Source organism: Lycorma delicatula, chromosome 4 (assembly GCF_047948215.1).
Source record: "Lycorma delicatula isolate Av1 chromosome 4, ASM4794821v1, whole genome shotgun sequence".
Lineage (NCBI taxonomy): Eukaryota > Metazoa > Arthropoda > Insecta > Hemiptera > Fulgoridae > Lycorma > Lycorma delicatula.
Window position 1 is genome coordinate 78843797 of NC_134458.1, and position 20827 is coordinate 78864623.

The window sequence follows — 20827 nt, forward strand, 5'->3', positions numbered from 1 at the left end:
AAAGTAAATGTTTTAATATATTTGTCTTACAGTGACAAGATATTTAGTAATTATTATTCAAGCAGATAAATAGGTTAGACCTGATTTATATTTGTTTATTACTATGTAATTTTGTAATGCGATTTATTCTGTGATTACTGTATACTTAAAATTATTTAGTTTTTCGTAAATTCTTGTAAAATGTATATAGAAAAACTCTTTCCGTCTATATGTAGAAACATGAAAATTTTACAAGATTCTATTTTATGCTCAGCAAGATTTAAATATCAAACTTGTCAGGTGTGTATTGAATTTGTATGTTATTAAGCATATGATGTCAAATAAAAATGTACTAATCTTCTTTCATCAAAATTTATCATTGTGGAAAATAACTATTCATTAAGAGTTTGGTGATCAGTGCTGATATTTTATTAACTTTAAATTGATATTGAATGTGAACTGATAGTAGAATGATGAATATTTCATATATCAGATTGACGTGAACATTTAATATAAAGAATTATGGGATAGGGCTTTAACAATTTCTGCAATAAATTAAATAAGCTGTTTAACAGTCTTGTGATGAATTAGCACAATTTTCCAGGTTTACTCATATTATCTTTTCTAAGATGGAAAGATTCTCTACTACATTCTTCAGAACAGCCTCAAAATGTGGTGAAATAAATGTAGTGAAATAAATTCAATAACACTTTGACTCAACAAATTTTATATTTCAGTCAGTTTGACTCAAGGTGTTTTGTTTCGCAGAAAGCACAAATAATTTGAATTCACTATAATGACAGGAGACTTTTAAAAACAGATAAATATTTTTATTTAAAATTCCACATATGAAAACCGTTTGTAACATGAATTCTCTGTTTTTCTTCATGAACTGCTTGACCATTTTGACTGTGAAGTAAATAAAATCATTCTGTATTTAGGCTGTTTGAGCCCTTCCTGGAATCTTTCATATTTTAGCATAATCATTAGTTGTAAAATAATACATGATTAGATTCTTATTTGTAGTATTCCTACAATGTTTCTATCCTTTACACTTCCTGCTTGTAATTTTTTATACTTTATAGCGTTCTAAAATTTAATGAAAGCAAAAGTTAGATTACTTGTGTTTTATTAATAAATAATTATAAATGAACTCATTTAGTGTAGTTCAATGGAGATTAGTTTTAAAATTATTATTTTTTTAAAAACTAACTGTTTTTTCATAAAATACTGTTGAAAGAAGTAGATGAAATTACCATAGATAGTTTTGAAGAAATTGTAGCTGCAGTAAATGTATGTATGTAACAGAAAAATCTGGTTTAAAACTTCTGCTAGAAAAGTTCATCATCATCATCATCTTAAAAAAAGATTCTTATTGTATTAAAATATGCATTTAGACATCTTGAAATGAATGACAAAAAAAATTATAGCACAGATTCCTTAACGGGTTAACTTTTGTTAATTAATCAATTATCGATAAGAAATAAGATTTGAGATGATAATATTTCTATTTTAGTGGGTGTTTACTACAACAGAAATAACACACTAACTATTGGTTTCTGAAACATTGATTGAGTTTATTGATGCTGAAGTTTTTGTACAACTGTGGAATGTAAATGCAAATGATTTTATATGAAGATAAATAAAAACAAAATTGAGGGTAACACTCTTTTCTTACTGCATACAAAAAAACCCAAAAACATGAATTTACTTTTAAGAAAAAGGATGAGAGATGACCAAGTAAAGTCAAGTATCTGCCTTTCTGTGTACAAAAGTGGTAGATAAGATCTAGCTGTACTACTTAAGATTTCTGTACTATAGATACATTGATTCTTTTCCCTTGTTATTCTTATTAAATCTAATTTATAATATATCCCAGCCCAGTGATCCTAGGATGTAACACCGAAACATCTAAATGTTTCTTCATTAATAAGAGATGCAGCTACTTATCCGTTCCAAATAAACAAAGCTGAATTATGTATCTTATATTATCAAATGAGTCATTTACTAACTAATATAATTCAGTAGAATCATTTGTATACTGTAATTATACAATCTCATGTAAATTATATATTAGATCATTAAGATGGAATACAGGCATTTTATAAATAGCTTTTAAGCTGATGTTGAAAGTGATTGGTTAGATTAAAAAATAATTGATACAAAAAATATGTAATTATTGATTGTTTCATTAAAATATGAGTGTATTCTTCATCCAAAAATATATGATGTGCATTGAAAAAAAGATTAGAAACAAAATACAGTAGAAAAATAAAGAATAACTACTGTAAAATTTTGTAAAGCCTTATACATTTAGTTTAAAGAAAAATTATTTACCTCAAAAAGAATCAGAACTGAATAAAGATTCAGTTTATTGGAAATTTTATTTTGATTATTGGACAGACAACTTAATACTTAATATAGATGGACACAGTAAATATTATTGAAGCAAAAATAAAGGAGAAAAAGACACGGGTAAACTTAAATTATATAATATAGAAGAGTCTACATACATATTGTATGAAGAGAAATATGACTGGCTTAATTAAGGAGTATGTGAATGTGTAGGTTGGTCAAAACATTGAACCGAAATTAAGACTAATTGGAAATCATTAATTGATATTGACACAATAGATGATAATAGTTAAGGGAACATAATTTTAAAATTACATGTCTAAAGTTTAAAATAAAATCTTTTCAAAAAACCTTAAAACTTGGAATAGTGATTCATATCTGGTGGCCTAACATCAGAAAAAATAAATTCACAAGTTAAGTTCACTGGAGTTTTTTTTAATTACAGGTTGTATTTTTCTTATTGATTTTATTTATTCATATCAGTAACAACAAATTAACACTAATTATGCTCATCTTACATTATTACAAGATTTATACAAGATCAATAATGTACAAATAATGGCAAATCTGATTAGAGATTGAACCCAGAATTTCTGGGTGAAAGGTTGAGATACTACCACAATACCACAGAGATTGGATTACCTAACATTAGATTTCTTACCATTCTTGCCGAATAGAAAGTCAAATTTGTAATTATAATTATTAAAGGTAACAATAATAGGTGTAAGTGAGTAATCTTGATGATTTTTATCCACTAAGAAAATGCAGAAAAGATTTTTAACATACTGTATATTATTATAATAAATGCCCTGTAGATTACTTGTCTTTTATTAATAAATAATTATATATATGAACTCATTTAATGTAGTTCAATGGAGATTAGTTATAAAATTATTTTTTTTTTAAAACTGTTTTATCAAAGACACTGTTAAAAGAAGAAGATGAAATTACCAAAGATAGTTTTGAAGAAATTGTAGCTGCAGTAAATGTATGTATGTAACAGAAAAATCTGGTTTAAAACTTCTGCTAGAAAAGTTAAAATTTTTATTTTTATCATCTTAAAAAAAAGGTTGTTATTGTATTAAAATATGCATTAAGACATCATGAAAAAGAATAAAGATGAATGACAAAAAAAATTATAGCACAGATCCCTTAACCAGTTAATTCTTGTTAATTAATCAATTGTCAATAAGAAATAAGAAATAATCTTCTCAAGTTTAAGGAGATTAAGGTCATGTAAATTATATATTAGATCATTAAGATGGAATACAGACATTTTATAAATAGCTATTAAGCTGATATTGTTGAAAGTGGTTGGTTAGATTAAAAGATAATTGATACAAACAATATGCTATTATTGATTGTTTCATTAAAATATGACTGTATTCTTAATCCAATTAAGAATACATGTGTACTAAAAAAAAAAAAAGAAAGAAAAAAGTCCCTTTCGGCACGCCGGTTAGCGAAGATAGATTTCACCGATGCTAAGTAGGGGAAATTTTGTATGAGTTTGAATTCTAGATCGTGGATACTGGTGTTTTTGGTGGTTGGGTTTCAATTAACCACAAATCTCAGAAATGGTCGACCTGAGACTGTACAAGGACTACACTTCATTTATACTCACTCATATCATCCTCATTCATCCTCTGAAGTAATCCTGATGGTGATTCTGGAGGCTAAACCGGAAAAAAAGAAAAAAGTAGGGGATAAAAAAGATTTCCACTATAAAGTTAAGAAAAATTTCAAATTTACTCAATACGACAATAGTTGCATGTGAAACAAGTTGCACATGTTTAGCATACGAAAATTAGCATACGAAAATCTTCTTACAATTCCAGCAACATTTTGGTCATCCCTTGCTGTAAGGGTTGGTAATATCAAAAATTGTTTCAGACAAAACTTTTAGGTAATGTTTAGAGGACTAACAACTACTTTAAAATGATTCAATACTGTGTCTATTAAGGGAGGTATGATTTTTTGTCTTCAAAACCCCATTTTTCCCACCCCTTGGGCCAATGGTTGGTGATACCAAAAAATGTTACTTACATAAGTTTTAGGTCCTTATCCAAAGAATAGTCTGATTTTAAAAAAAATTGATATTTTAATTAATAAGAAAGTTCTAGCGGTTTTTTTTTTTTTAAAAGCCCCATTACCACAACCGGATTTTGTATTAACGGATTACAACCGGATTTTGTATTAACGGTCGGATTTTGACCGTTAATGAACTCTACCGAGATTTTGGGACAAGTTATTTTTAAGGAAAAATTTTCAAGGAATTGATACAAAATTACAGCAGTTATCGTGTCCACAAGAAAGTGAAATACACTATATAAATAAACTGTTGAACTGATGGGGGTTTTGGGGTCTGGGGTTGTGAAACGCGAAGATATGTCAAAACTTTCCAGAAGTCAAATCATGGTACCCATTACAATAGGTAGCTTTCTTGTGAAATCTACCTAAAAAAACTGACCACACTAATGTAATAATCAAATTTATTTTTATACCACTTTAAATTTAGAAAAACCTGACAATGGTGTGCCTGAACTTTCCTGTGTTTGGGTTTAAGTTCAAATATTTCAATTCTTCTCCTGGTCAAAAGCTTGAAAATTATTATCAATTATTAGACCTTACTCATGTCATTATTCTGATTGTGAAAAAGCACAAATAAATAAAAAAATTCTAGAATCATTTTTTAAAAATTTCTCCCTTACACTAAGGGGTTCAATTTTCATAAAAATTTAATCGCATTAACATCCAGTAGTGTAAAAATATCAATTACCCTACCAAATAATATGTTTGTACTTTGTTTATTTATTAAATTTAAATAAATTCATTCAGATAGAATGCAAAACAGATACCAACACATATTAATATACATAAATGGACACATACAGAATTGCAACCTACTTTCCTTATTTTTTCTTTTTGGATTTAGTGGGGAGCCAAAATATTAAGAGATGGAAAAAAATGAAGCAGGCACCCAAATTGTTTGATCTATTTACAATACTTTTATTTTTGAGAAAAGTAAACAAATCCTGTAGAAGTTTATGTATTGTACTTAAAGAAGTGTTATGAAAATATATATTATTATAAAGAACTTATAAACTGCGGTATAACAATAACTAAATACTGATGTAAATTAAAAATAATCTGAAATCTAGTAAAACATACTATAGTACTTTTAACGGATACTCAATTTAATTGATGTTGGAACTACAGAAAGTTTCGATTATAAGGAACTACTGCTCTCTACTGGAAATATATTAAAGTACTACGGAAAAATTATTAAAAAAGTATGATTAAGATTCGAAAAATAATATACAATGTACTTCTTTTAATATTACATTCACTATACTATTAAATAAAACAACTTTTCACCGCTATCTATCGACGAACAATTGATTTAAATTACGAAGATATAAAATCATTGGTAAAAGTAGTACATGTACTATATATATTATCATATAGTATATATATTACATATATATATATATATATATATATATATATATTACATATATATATATATATATATATATATATATATATGAGTTAGAGTTGAGTTTTTAAATTTATAAATTTATTATTTTTATTTCTAATTTTTCTTATCGAGTTAGTTTCATTGCTAATTTTGACAATTTTTAAATTGCGTAATAATGTTTTTGTTTATTTATTAAAATTATTATTATTTTTTTGTAGTTGTTAATGGACTAACATAATTAAAAAATTATGAAGTATCTGGTAATGTTAGAAGACATGGGTTAGAAGAGGGTGCATAGTTAGTTGTAATTTTAAAATTTCTTCTTCGACGAAGACATTTATGATATTTCGTTTTATAGATATTTAGTAACGAATTGCTTCTTTTTAAAAGAAGGGAGTTATAGCTCATAATACATCATCAAGTAAAAAAATAATTCTGTTATTATCTTAAATAATTATACTAATTGAAAATGAGAGACTACCAAAGAGTCGCGTAAAAAATCATGATAAGAGTACTTTGAAGATGATGCGAAACGATAGTCAAAAGAGAAGGAGAGGCAATGACCTAAAAAAATCCTTAGCGAGTCTGCTGTGATAAACGTTTTGACATTATCCCTTTAATGCAACCTTTTTCTATTATTCATTATTGTTGTTCATGACGGTAAACGGTGAAAATTATCATGAAAAACTTCCTTTTTTTTGTTCATGATATCTATTTTTCAATGCTGTTGCGTCATTTATAATTTAATTATTATTTATTAACTAATATTTATCGTCATCTTCAGAAATATCATATTTGTTTTTTTTTCTACCAAAATCGGTGATGATAATATTTAAAAATATAACGTTATGAAATATAAATCGAACCCGGTTTTATAATAAAATGTTTTTTAAAACTAAGTTTGAAATATTTTCAGTTGTTTCTGAGAATCATCTTCAGCGAATATTCTGATTCTGACTTCTACTGATGACGGTTATTTGAAGAAGGGACTTTTTTCTTTCAAAATAAAATTGCCAGCTATAAAATTAGATGATAGGGGTGTGAGTATAATGCCAAGGGTCGCTGTAGATGATTTCAGAGATTGAAAAGTTTTTAAATACGTTTTTAAAAACATTTTATTCGGTTGCTCGTTAAAGGCGTTCATATTTTTAAATGAATAATTTTGTCTTATTACGAGTACATATAATTTGATTGAATCTTTTTTTTATGTACACATTATTACCGTTTATTACAGGTATAGAGTATTTTTATTATTATGAAATAATAACAAGCATTCATCAATTCAATTTTATAAAAACTCCATATTACATTAAAAAATAAAGGTTTTATTTAACCAGAGAATTGATTTTTCTTAGTTAAGTGATTATTAATGATTCAGAAATAATCTAATCGTGCACGCCTAATAAAGGCGACTGTACCGCTCTTTATAAATTTCTCTTGTACAACTACAATATGCACTATGAATACTAAATATTACTATCGTAATATAGTACACAATACTAATACAAACTATACGGACTAGTAGTGCCCCCTTGTATGGACAAATTCTTCGATTTGTCAAATAACAAATATACATAAAAACGTTTCCAGTCGCTAAATTTTTGAAAGGGAGATTATACACTGATTTAATAACCGGTATACTTACCCTTTATTTAAAAAAGCGATTAATTTAAAAGTAAATTCTGCTGATTTGACAAAAATGAAAAAAGTGTGATTTATATTCATCGCATACACATGAAAATGGAAACGGGTACCTGCTTTTATTATTAACATTTAATAAAAAATTAAATGTAAATAAAAAAAAAAAAATAAAAAAATAATAATAGAATTTTGAAGATCTGGTAAATAAGCATAACCAGTTCTTTCTTATAGTCAGACGTCAATTGAAGTTGATTGTCTGGATTCAAGGATCAACTGCAATCATCTGAATGATGTCAGTTGTTTATCATATGATCATCGATCGGCATCAATCCCTATCATACAAATGTATGTCAAAGGAAAATAACCATTCTGTTTTTATATTAATTACTATATAATTATCTGTTCAGTAAAAAAATAATAACAGCTAGCACAGTGTTAAGCTAGTGCAGAGTGTTAAGAAAATTTAACCGAACAAGTTTTTCAACAAATAAAACTTCCGGATGTATAAAAGGAAAGGATAGGGAGAAAGTCAGTCGGTGAAGTCCTTCTGAGAGTAAGCAGCTTCTTGGGGGCACTTTCCTATACCGATTGTAGCAAATGAATTAAAAAAAAAATACATCGCTAAAATGTAAATGTATAGTGAGAGGAAAAGACTCAGTGAAAGCTGTTGTGAGTGCGCGTGGTTGTCTAGTAGCTCTCTACTTGCCAGAATGTTTAAAGATTTACCTTATAATATGAAATATGTACAAATTTTCAAAATGCGTTTAAATTAGAGTGTTAGAAATTATTGTTTAGAATTTATTTTTATTTTTTATCGTAGGACATTCTATTTGTTTTTATTGTAGTGTAAGTTAATTTTTAGATATTACCGCCATCTTTTAGCAAGCGTGCATTATGATATTAGAATCATGAAAAATTGACATTTAATATATATATATATATATATATATATATATGTATTTTTAATCTGATACCACCCTCGGGTACTCTACACAAAGTCTTTATTTATGTCCAATTTTGAAAGTAATTTGCAGTTTATCACTTCCTGTAAACAAGAGTATTTTTTTAATAACGTATTGTACTGATAAAAACTAAAAGTAAATTATTTTAAAAACCAAACTGTATTTTTAAAACGGTAATTGATTTTGTAAAATCATTTAAACATAAAATCTAATAAAAAATGTTTTTTGAAAACTTTGTAATTGCAAAATTATTTGAAAAACGTAACATTCTATACAATAATGTAGATAGAGCGTTAAAATATTATGAAAATGAATTTAACACTAGAATAAGTAATTAATAAATTTTTTAAATAATAAAACGTAATTCCTATTACGTTTTCATCGTTTTACTATTTCGACAACCAGTCGACAATCAGTTAAATAGATCATTTTTAAAGGTAAAAGTTATTTTAAAAGATTTGTGAAAGCAAGAAAGAGAGAACGAGTACTCTCTCTTTTTGTATTCAATTGAAAATTTTTTGAAGTTCAAAAATGTTTATTGCACTATTACCTGATACTATACTATTATTCTATGAACTCAAAACCGGAATAAAAATATAAGACGGCTATACTAAGTACTTAAAATATTCTTTATTAATAAAAATTATGTGAATTGTTTTTGATAAATTCAATTTTAAAATTTATATATATATATTTATAGGTAGATATTAATAATTATTTTTCAGCAGTTAATATAAAAAAAATAACTCTTTATTAAAATTTTCATAAAAATCATACTAATAAAGTATAATTTTTAATTACAAATTTAGCTTTGATATTTTGAAAAGTAGTGGTGGTACCAAACAGTAGATTTAACTTTTTTTTTTATTACGCTTATATCGTTTGATATTTAAATTAATGAACCCGGTGAAAGGTTTGAAATAATATTTATTTCTACTAATTAAAATGATAAATAAACAATAGATTTTCAAATTATAAATTCTTTATAAAATTATAGATTATAATAATAAAATTATAAACTTAACTATATATAACTTACTATAATAAATAATAAATTTAACTTTATTTTTTAGTTAACCATTGTGCTGTCCAATTCCGGAAGGAACGATTTATTTTGTGCACAAATAAAGAAATTTTTGTTTATAAAACATGAATTCTGGATAAAAAAATCTATCAACTATTTGAGTGATTTTGATTAAATTATTTTCCAAAAAAATTATAGTTTACAATAAAAATAATAATTCGTAAAAAAAAAATCTTTAAATTTTTCCCAATTTTAGTTTAGAAAAGCATTGTGGTAAAAGTGAGCACTCACGTCGTTAAGTGACTACCATTGATTTAAAAATCTTACATTATCAGTAGCTGTCCGATGTTTTAGTTTATTTTTCTTCAGAAAGGAAAAACTATTACAAATAATTCACTCATTCTTCACGCATTCTTCACATTTAAGCATAAATGCTTTGCATTTATTCTGATATTTAAATTAAAATTAGTAAATTGTTTTTACAATTAAATTGACTAGATTCAGGTGAAAAATTTAAGGCGTAATTTTTCATGTGGACATCATTTTCTTATTATACTAGCTGTAGGGCGTGCCGTAGGCACGCCTCCGCATCTAGGTCCTCCGGCGGGTTGCCTTCGCGGGCGGCGTCTCAGAATGGGATTATTAGATGTCCAAATTTGAATACCTCTTGTGTAAAAATACTCTTTTTTGAATGATGAAAATTAATATAACGAAATTTAACTCTAGAAATTGATACTAACGAATTGGGATTTTCCGATAGTGAACGGTACATTCCGGTGCCTACTTTTTGGTTATAGTTTATTATTTTATGAAGAAAAACAATCACATAAATAAATTAAAAAGATATATAAAAAAAATTTTAAAACACCGCTCTAAAATTAAAAGCACGAAAATGTAAAAAATAATTTTAGGACGGTATCTCAGAATGAATTTGACAACAAGCTTTGATGGTGATATGTAAGATTATGTGAAAGACATAGCTTCAAATTAAAAATTCGATGTTCTTGCCGATTTTTTATTATGCGTGTTTGCATCACACGCATCTAGGCCATTCATCACGCATAAGATAAAACTGGCAAAAATATCAAATTTTTAATTTGAAGCTATACATAATCTTACATATCACCGTCAAAGCTTATTGTCAAATCCATTCTGAGATACCGACAAAATTATTTTTTACCTTTTAATGCGTTTAATTTGAGAGTAGTGTTTAAAAACTTTTTTACATATTTTTTGTTTTCTAATTTTTAGTGAATTTAATATGAGTGGTTTTTTTTTAAAAAAATTATTTATTTTTTATTTTCTACTTTTTACTCTTCATACGTTTATACTTTACAGCAGCGTTACCGCACAGGTTTGAGCATGTTTAGCGAAAGATCGGATCGGTACGTTTTACGGTGGATGAGTGTAATCAAAACATAAGACTAAACGATTTATTTTCCGGATAACCAAGATCCGGTCGATCAACAGTGTACCCCGTGCGTTAAACAGTTAGCGCTTTATCTGCTGATACATACGCCGTTTGAATCGTGAAACTCGGACGTGCAGTTGCCGAGATATTACGGTGGAATCTCATCTCACTCCCTCCCCAATTTCTGTACGGTGCCCCGGGGAATTGAATATATTATCATCTGACGGGTACCAAAGGGAGCGGATGGGATATTGCCGAGAGCAGTCGAAAAAAAATTTCAGAGCGCTATGACCAACCGTTATCGAGGTATATTCGATTTTCGTCTGAAAATTCGGTTCCGATTAAAAAATAGTAAATTTTCCCAAAACTTCGATATATATATTTACGATATATCGATATATAATAATATAACAAGTATATACCTGACCACCACTAAACGTAATAAAAAATCGGGATTTTCCGGTAGTGATCGGTACACTCCGGTGCTAAGCTAAGGGGGACGCAAACACAGACACACACAAATGCCGTTCAGTAGCATAGGATTTGCACATATCGGAAAACATTTTATAATATAAAAAGTTATACGGATGATCTGATTATATAATACTAATTGGATTAATAATATCAACCTAATTATTATATCGTTATTATTTTCAATAAACAAAACAACTTTCAAAAGAATTCATTTTACTCAATAAATAAAATAATGTTTTAATTATAGTAAATACATTTATTTTACTAACATGAATTGGAGCACGTCCAGTAGAGGAACCGTATATTTTTACGGGCCAAATTCTAACAATCATATACTTTTCATATTTCGTCATAAACCCAATAACTAAAATATGAAATAAAATTTAAGTTAATAAGCTTAAAGCGTTATAACTTGAAATTATATTAAAGTAAAAAATTAATAATTACTTACTAGCATAGAAAATAAAAATAAAAAATAATAAAAAACTTCAAATAATGAAAAACATGTAAACTTTGAAAAACAGAAAAAACAAAATATAATTTAAAACAATTTAAAACTCGTTCAACACAGATATATAAGCTTATCATAATGATAACGAGGAAAAGAACCACGAACCAAAAAAAAAATTAAATAATAAAAATAACCTTAAAAAACTCATGCAATCATTACCAAAAAATAAAGAAATTATAATAATTTTAATGAGTTTAAGAAAAGATAACATCGTGGAACTGGGAACTACATGACAATTATTGTACGGTTCTGTAGCTGACAGACTTGTGTATTTAAATTTATCAAGCGTAGTGTTTTTTTTTTTTAGGTATTATGTTTGATTAATTACATAGCTTTTCATTAAAGTGCGAATTTTTTTTCATTTTTTTGTAAAACGACGAAATGTAGTTAATTTTTAGTTCATTAGATTGGTAATTTGATTTAAAAGTTCTAATATCATCGGTATATATTAGTTGTGTTCATTGTTGATTCTTTTTTTTATTGCATGTATTTGCGCTATAATCTAAAAAAAAAAGTAGAAACAAATCTATTTCTGTTAATTATGAAAAATGGTATTTTTCTTAAAATATCAACAGTTCGCTCTCTTGGGCAAATAAAAAATAAAGAAATTCGCATACTGTATCCGACTTGAAAAGATGGGTAACGTCATTTCTATATAATAATGTATTATTATAAAATGTTAGGAGATGACTTCGACGATATTAATACGTAATCATTTTTAATAACGTATTCAACTGTCTCATCTAAACGGTTGTAGGCGCCGTGATATTAGGCACAAGTAACTCCCGATCGTAAGCGATCTCAGTAACAGAAAGCATCCCATACCAGACTTATTAATGGATACGAGGGATAAAGCGGTTTCCCTTTCGATTGAATATATTGTTGTACACAGGCACGACAAGCCCACCGAATTGCAAAATATATTCACCACTACAAGCGGTAAATTTCTTTCCGTACTCCGGATGATTCTGTTGTTTAATTAGCAACAATATTTGTTCGTAATTTCAAAGAAACCGATCCCAAAAAGGCAGCTGCTTCTTGCAGGTTATTGTTCGAAATTTATCGACCGCCACAAAAAATATTGGGTATATTTATATACATATTTGTATTTTGTTTCATAAACTATATTTTATCTCGTCAACTTGAGAATTAATTTAATAATATCAAAAAAATATTTTGTATACCAGGTAATATCGTATAACCCACCGGGTTGGTCTAGTGCTGAACGCGTCTTCCCAAATCAGCTGATTTGGAAGTCGAGAGGTTCAGCATTCAAATCCTCGTAAAGGCAGTTACTTTTGTGCGGATTTGAATACTAGATCGTGGATAGCGGTGTTCTCTGGTGGTTGGGTTTCAATTAACCACACGTTTCAGGAGTGGTCCAACTGAGACTGTACAAGACTACACTTCATTTACACTCATACATATCATCCTCATTCATCCTCTGAAGAATTATCTAAACGGTAGTTACCGGAGGCTAAACAGGAAAGAAAGAAGAAGAAGAAGGTGCCTCCTTGTAAAGTGTTTCCTTCAGTCTACGTCCAGAAAGCACTCTAAGTTCTCCGCTTCAACAATTGTGAATCTGTAACAACTGTAAACGTTTCGTCGACAATACCCTGAGAGCGCAACCTCCTACTGTTAAGATAGGGAATTCATCGTTGGCACCCAAAGTTTCAAGAAACAGGATGTTTGTGTAAAGGAAAATCTGTAGATCGCCCTCGTGTGTCGGACGAAAACGTTGAGCGCATCCGACAGAGTTTGGTTTGTCGAGAAAGTCCATTCTTCGTGCTAGCCGGAAGCTAGCCGTTCTTCATATGAATGTCTGGCGTTTTTTGCAGCGACGTTTGCTACTGAAACCAAACAGGATTCAATTGCTAAAAGCCCTCCCGAGAGGTGATAAACGACAAAGTGGAGTCTTGTGAATTCATCCCAGACAAGCAGGAAGAAGATGATACTTTTCTTTCACGTTTAGTGTTCAGTGACGAGGCCACGTTTCATCTAAGCGGAAAGGTGAATCATCACAGTGTAAGGAGATCAGATACATCACATGCAACAGTCGAGCATGAGAAAAACTCAAAGTCTTCTATGCCGCTTCCTGAGAAAAAATTTACCGTCCGCACATTTTTATAGAAAAATGTTATGGGACTCTCATATCTGAAAATGATGCTGAGCTGGTTTTTACGGCAGTTACAAGCAGATTCTGACGAATTTATTTTCCAACAGGACGGAGACCCACAGTATTGGTGTCGCAAGTTCGAGCACTTCTTATCAATGAGCTTCCGCAAGCGACCCGTCGATTTGGCATTTTCTGACCACTGGACACCGAGGTTGCCCGATCTCACTATCGGTGATTTTTTCTTACAGGAGTTTCTGAAAGACTAGATTTATATGCTCCTTATCTTCACGAAACTGTGAACGAATTGCGAAACCAAATAACAAAAGCAGTGGCTGCAGTAACACTAGACGTGATCGCTTAATTATAGAACAAGTTTACCTATCGTGTAGCTGCAAGCCGTGCATCTGGATAAGGGCCAAATTGAGCATCTGTGAAAGTTGTAAATGTAATTTCATATTTAAACATGTATTTTATAATTCACTGCAAGGTGTACTGTAATCCTTATATTAGAATACCGTATTAAAATATGCTAAAACTCGATTTTAACATTTGAAAAATTATTAAAAATAAATCCTATTAACTTTTTTTATTAGATAATCCATGTGATTTTTGGAAGACAAAGTACTCTGTAACATAATTAAAAATAAGGGATAAGGGACCTTATTGTTGCGTGTGTTTTAACGTCATAATGTTGTTAACATTATGATGTTAACGGTTTATAACACTAAACCGTAGTAAAAAGTTTGTGAAACTAACTTAAGCAAAATTTAGAGACTTCTGTATTGGATTGGCAAAGAAGTCTTCTGTTCGCTCTTTCTTGATAAGGTAGTCAGTAGAAATTAAAAACCTTCAACTCGTCCGCAAAAATAGGTCTTCCATCAATAATCAAACTATTTTGTCTTCGATTTGTGGTGTGATTTAGGAATAAATAAAACCAGAAAATACCATATTTTTAAATTTTATACGGGTAGATGATGGTGAGGCATTGTGCATTTTATAATTGAAAACAAAAAAAAACGCACTGAATGATTATGAAACTAAAATTTCCATTAATTTGTAATACTGAAAAGGATTTTTGTATTGTAACTGTTATTACAGATTTTATTTGGTCATTTATTTCTAAAAAGTTATTTAAACATCCATACTCCATCAAATAAAATGTGTCTCGTACAATAGGTAGGATAAATAATTACGTCACGTTAACTACTACAAATTTTTTGAAATATGAAATATTTTGCCCAAAATAGTTAATAATAATTACAGTTGTTTTGTAACCATTCTACACATTCAAGAAAAACAATTTATTGGTTAACGTGGAGCAGGTATGAATTAAAAAATGAGTTTATAATGGACATCTTTGGACACAATTAACAGATTAATTATTATCATTATGGGATCAAGTTTACCTTACTTTTATCGTAATCTGAAAAATCTTTATTGAGGTTGGTTTATTATTGATTTGATTTGCGATACTGATAGCTTAATTTGTATTACAATATACCTTTAAAATAGATTTATATTACGAATATGTATAACATAAATTATATATATATATATATATATATATATACACACATACATATGTGTGTGTAAATAAAAACAGAAATATATTTATTCAGATTTCTAGCATTAATTACGTATTTGATTCAAACTAAAGTTTTATTACAAAATAAGATTAAAATTTGTTAAAAATACTTATAAGTAACAGTTGGTTTTGAAAATTACTAGAATTATTTTTTTATTTTTTTAAGATGACTTGAACAAATTTAAAAATAAATTAAAAAGTTATGAATATGCTTGCAAAAAAATGTTTTATAATACGAAATAGAAGTGTAATGAGTCAACTTTCTACAGTTTGATGATTGTTTAAACCTTAATTTTAAGTAAAATTTAAACTATTGTAAACTTCATACGAATTTCTTCCTTGAAGTTTTATGTACTTTTGAAAAGTTTGATGTAATTTTGTGCGGATTCTATGAAAATTTGTCAAATTCTCACCGATACAGCCTGGTTATATAGAATAAATATTAATTAATGTGTGGTTTTTACTTATTTATTTTTATTATAATTTTATTGGAACGAAATATCTTCTTTCAGGACTATTATCACCGTGTATATCGATTGCAAATATGTAGTGATATGAAGATGTATTAATTTTAAAATAAAAAAATTATTGCAGCTGTTCTTTTAAAAATAATAGCAATTAATAGAACGGGAGATGAAGCAACAAATAGCGGACGTTCAACGTTGATGCTGGAATCTACTTTAAACAACTGGTTGTTTGGTTCTTTGTGAAGTAATGGGGCTTTTTTTAATACTTTACCACGAATCTAAAATCTGCGTAGCTGATTTTATATGAAATATTCTTTTGCGTATTGTTAGGACTATTCGCGTTAGTTAACACTATATAATTAAGATGAACAGATTTTTCAATGTTAATCGGTATTTATATAGAATGTAGAACTTAATTTAACTTAAAAAATTAGCCCGGCCGATATTGTTAAAAAAATTATTAAAAATGATCAAAATCCATTGTTGGTACCGATAAAGAAAAAATATATTAGTAATAAAACAATATAAATCTACCTCATGTAAAAAAGTAACATTTACGTTTTCTTATAGTTAACAAAAGCGTAAAATAATAAATAATTATATTATTGACGTTATAACTGAAATACTAATAAATTACCTTTAACAAGTTATTTACTTATCTTAAAATATGTTATGCGTATCAAATTTGTCAAACTTTGGTTTAGTCCAATTAAAAACTTATCTATGAATTATAAAACAAAGTAATTTAAAAACAATAAAAATATATATGCTTGAAGTACACGTCGGATTCTACTGTAAATAACTTTTATTTTAATTTTTAACTCGAGTTTTACAGCCATCAACTAAATGTTAAAAGCTACGATATTAACTAAACACTAACTTATACAAACGCAGATAATTTTAATAAATAAATTTATATAGCAAATTTAATTTATATAAAAAATTTAATTTATGCATTAGGAAGTAATAATATTAGTGTTAAAGTATGGTTCGGTTGTGTATTATTTATTTATTACTCATCTTTTCTTTACTTTACTCATAATTAAATCATTTATTCTGTTATTTAAAATTTCAGATGAGTTACGTCGGCCGTCACTGCGGTGTTGCAGTTAATCGTTCAGTTAGTACTCTAGGTGTAGAATATTATTGATCAATATAAATTAAATATAACCGCTGAAAAAGTTATTATAACTTCGTAAATGCAAAAAAAAACATTTATTTACAACGCGCGACAAGGTATTACTTATACAGGCTAAATAACTGTTTTTACTTGTTATATAAACGATATAAAATGCTTCCGGTTTTCATTAAATGTTTAAAATAATGACTACATTAGTAACAAGTCATTAAAATCATCGGAAACAGCACTGGTAAAATTCTTCTAGTCTGAAATAAACGATTTCGTCGGAAATAACATGGTATAATTTCGTCGCTCGCTGCGGCAAATAAAATTGATGAACTTTTCGTATGACATCCAGATAGAAAACCTCTATATTTGCTATGGACACAGAACTGTGAGCGACATTGAATTATTATTATACTTTTGAACCGGATATCAAATGAGATAAATTATTTATCGAAGGGAGTATAACCTACTGAAATTTTTAAATTATATATACGTAAATGTACCGTAATCATAATGGTTGCTACATAACAGAAGACAAAGTAGCTTCCGGAAATGTAATAGCCATTCACAAGAATAATATACATCCAATATCAGGCTTACTAACGAAAATTGAAGTATGAAAAACGAAGTAGATTTCCGTTTCCTCCTTCGGTGAGCAGAATATACACTGCAGAGCTTTATATATTATATGACAAAACCGAGTCCACTAAAATGTAGATGCTATATAATCATGTAACCGATACTCTTCACCAATTATTGTATTATGGAGATCGTTATTCTCAGAGAATAAATATATTACTATAATCACAAAATCAGAAAACTAATTTATCATAACGAGACCGTATTCTCTTAAGTAACGGGAAAAAGATAATTTAAGCCGATAATTTAAGAGTAAAATATTTGGTTAGCATTAAAATAATTTGTTTTTCCTTACACGCGTTTGATGAACTTTTTCAAAATCACACGAACTCTTATTTTTATGGAAAAATGTTTATTAAGATTAAACTCTAAATAATCTAGTTTTAAGGAAACCTTTATACTTTATTTTTAAAAAAATTCTACGGTAATTATAAAAAATTATGTTTTCTTCTTTCGTTATATTATTTTTTTAAAACAATTTTTCTTTATTCAAAAAAAGAGGGTGTTTATCGTTACATGCTTACGTCATTCACAGTATTGGAAGTCATGAGTTCATTGTGTTCTATATGTTTTTATTAATAATAAGTATTATGACGGAAAAATACAATTTTTTGGTCATATAGTTCAAATTTTAAATTCACTTAATATTTTAAAACTTTTCGTAAGTCAACCAAAATAATAAAATAGGATCTGGAAAGTAGGGTAGGTACTGAAATAGAATCACGACTGTTAGATCAGCGAAAGAATTAGGCGTTGATATTTCGGTGAGTAAAATTCAGTTAGAAAAAATCAATAAATAAAGATATGCTGGAAATAAATAGCCTACATTTTAAAACGAACTAAAAAATTGAGATGTGGACTAAATCATTTGTAATTCTTATTTTTTTATTGTAATATAATAAGTGTAATGAAGACATTATTTCTTTACAAATTTTTATATCTTTATGTAGTTCACAAAAGCATAGCGCATAAAGTTTGAGGAATTTTAGAATCGGTAAACGGAAAAATGCGATAGGCTAATTTTTTGTACACGGATTTTTCTTTTTTCTTTTTTTCTTCGTTACTCATGCCGTTGTGATGGGACAATGGTATAATATTTTGTCGTTATCACAGAAGAACACGGCATATAGCATACGGTTTGAAGACAATTGTTCATTTAGGGAGGAGGAGGTTCGAGAGGAGCGAGAAGGAGGTCCGACAGAAAGCAGTCACGGTACTGGACGGTTCACTTTGGATTAGTGTGATATCAGACGGTGTGGCTGAGAAGTGAAGCATATCGTGGCCATTATCAATCCGATACAGGGACAACAAGTCCCGCTGTCATGGCTCGCTCAGGGAAAGCAGGTACGCTGCTGTAGCTACCGCTGCTTGCTCTCCCGTGACGATGAGGACGTCGACAACATCTTGGCATAGCCAGTCACCGCTACATAAAAGATTTCAACGACCAACAAACCATGGTTTCTTGTAACGGCGGCGACATTCTACTTTTAAAACATTTGGCAACGCAACGTAGTACTGTAATATAACACAACGTATAATAATATTCATTCATACAACGTACAATACATTTACTTCCAAAAAAAAAATCTTAACACAGAACTATCTACGGTAATGCGTTACGCAAAATAAATATCCGGCACGCTAAAAATTGGTGCAAAAAAATATTTTCTCAAACAATCAACAGCTTACTTTACGGTGATTGAATACTTTCTTGTTACAGGACCCCGCATATACTAGTATTCTTAAAATTCGTTCTTGTCATAAAAAATAAGTAGAATTACTAATTTTATAAATATTCTTTTATTTAGTAAAAAAATTATTTAAAAAGCATTTCGTAACTTATTATTAATTTAATAAAGATTGAACACACGGTTAACAAATTATAACAACTAAAGTAATGTAATTTGTAGATTATGATTAAACGGAGAAAACATCAGAAATATATACAAGTTAAAATAAAAATAAAAAAGTTAACAAAAACTAGTGTTTGGAAACTCTTTGTTCTTCAAGTTTTAGGACTACCGAAGAAGTTTTCCCTAAATTTTGCTCCAGATATAAAAAAAGGCGGTACTATATGTAACATTTTTAAGAGGAAAAACATTTCCGATTTTAAATATAATTCTACTTGAAAGATTTAAATATTATTTCCCAGCTATATCTCAATATTTTGTAAAAGTTTTTATAAAACTGATAATCGATCATCAAATTTTTTTAGGTTTATGGTAAATAAGCTGAATTTAATTTTTAACAGAGGATTCAATTATGGGAAAACTTATTTAAATGATTTCTTTATAATATTCTTTAATATTAATATAATATTTTATTAAATTAGTTATCGATATTTTAATTTTTTTATTTAAAATTACTGTACTAATGCAGTAATAACTTGACCTGAATTTAATAGAAGTTAATGAACGATTAATTAAATATTATAAAATCATAGACTCTTTATATTTTTTAAGTTTTGTTTAGTTTTTTATAAAATTAAACAACTTTAAAAATATATCCTAAAAATAAAGAAAAAAATACTTTTTCAATTTTTCTTTAAGTCTTTTAGAAGTCGGTGGAAAATTAAAAACAAATTATTAATTATTAATTTCTCAGATTTCAAAATTTCGAAATCGAAATGCATCTTTTTTCTTGTATTTAGAACAGTATTTAAAGAACTATCTTTTTTCAATGTAAAAAAAAAAACTGTTACAGATGTAAACAAAAAAAAAATTTTGCTACATATTTTTAGTTTTATTTCCATTTTAAATTTGTATAGGCCTGAAAAACCGCTAGTTGTATGAAAAACCCCGATATAAAAAAAACGGTTACGTGAAAAATCTGTATTTTAATAAAAATAAACAAAAAAAATTCCATAAATAGGATGCAAACATACTACTACAGAGAGTGAGCTAAGACTTTCTGAAATACGGGAAAAGTAATTTTTACTGTAAGTTTTCCTATTAAATTTCTTGAAGTTTTGCGTGAAAATACTTTAAATATCAGAAAAATATCAATACGAATTACCTGTAACAATTTGAAAATTAAAATATGAAAAATATTCTTCA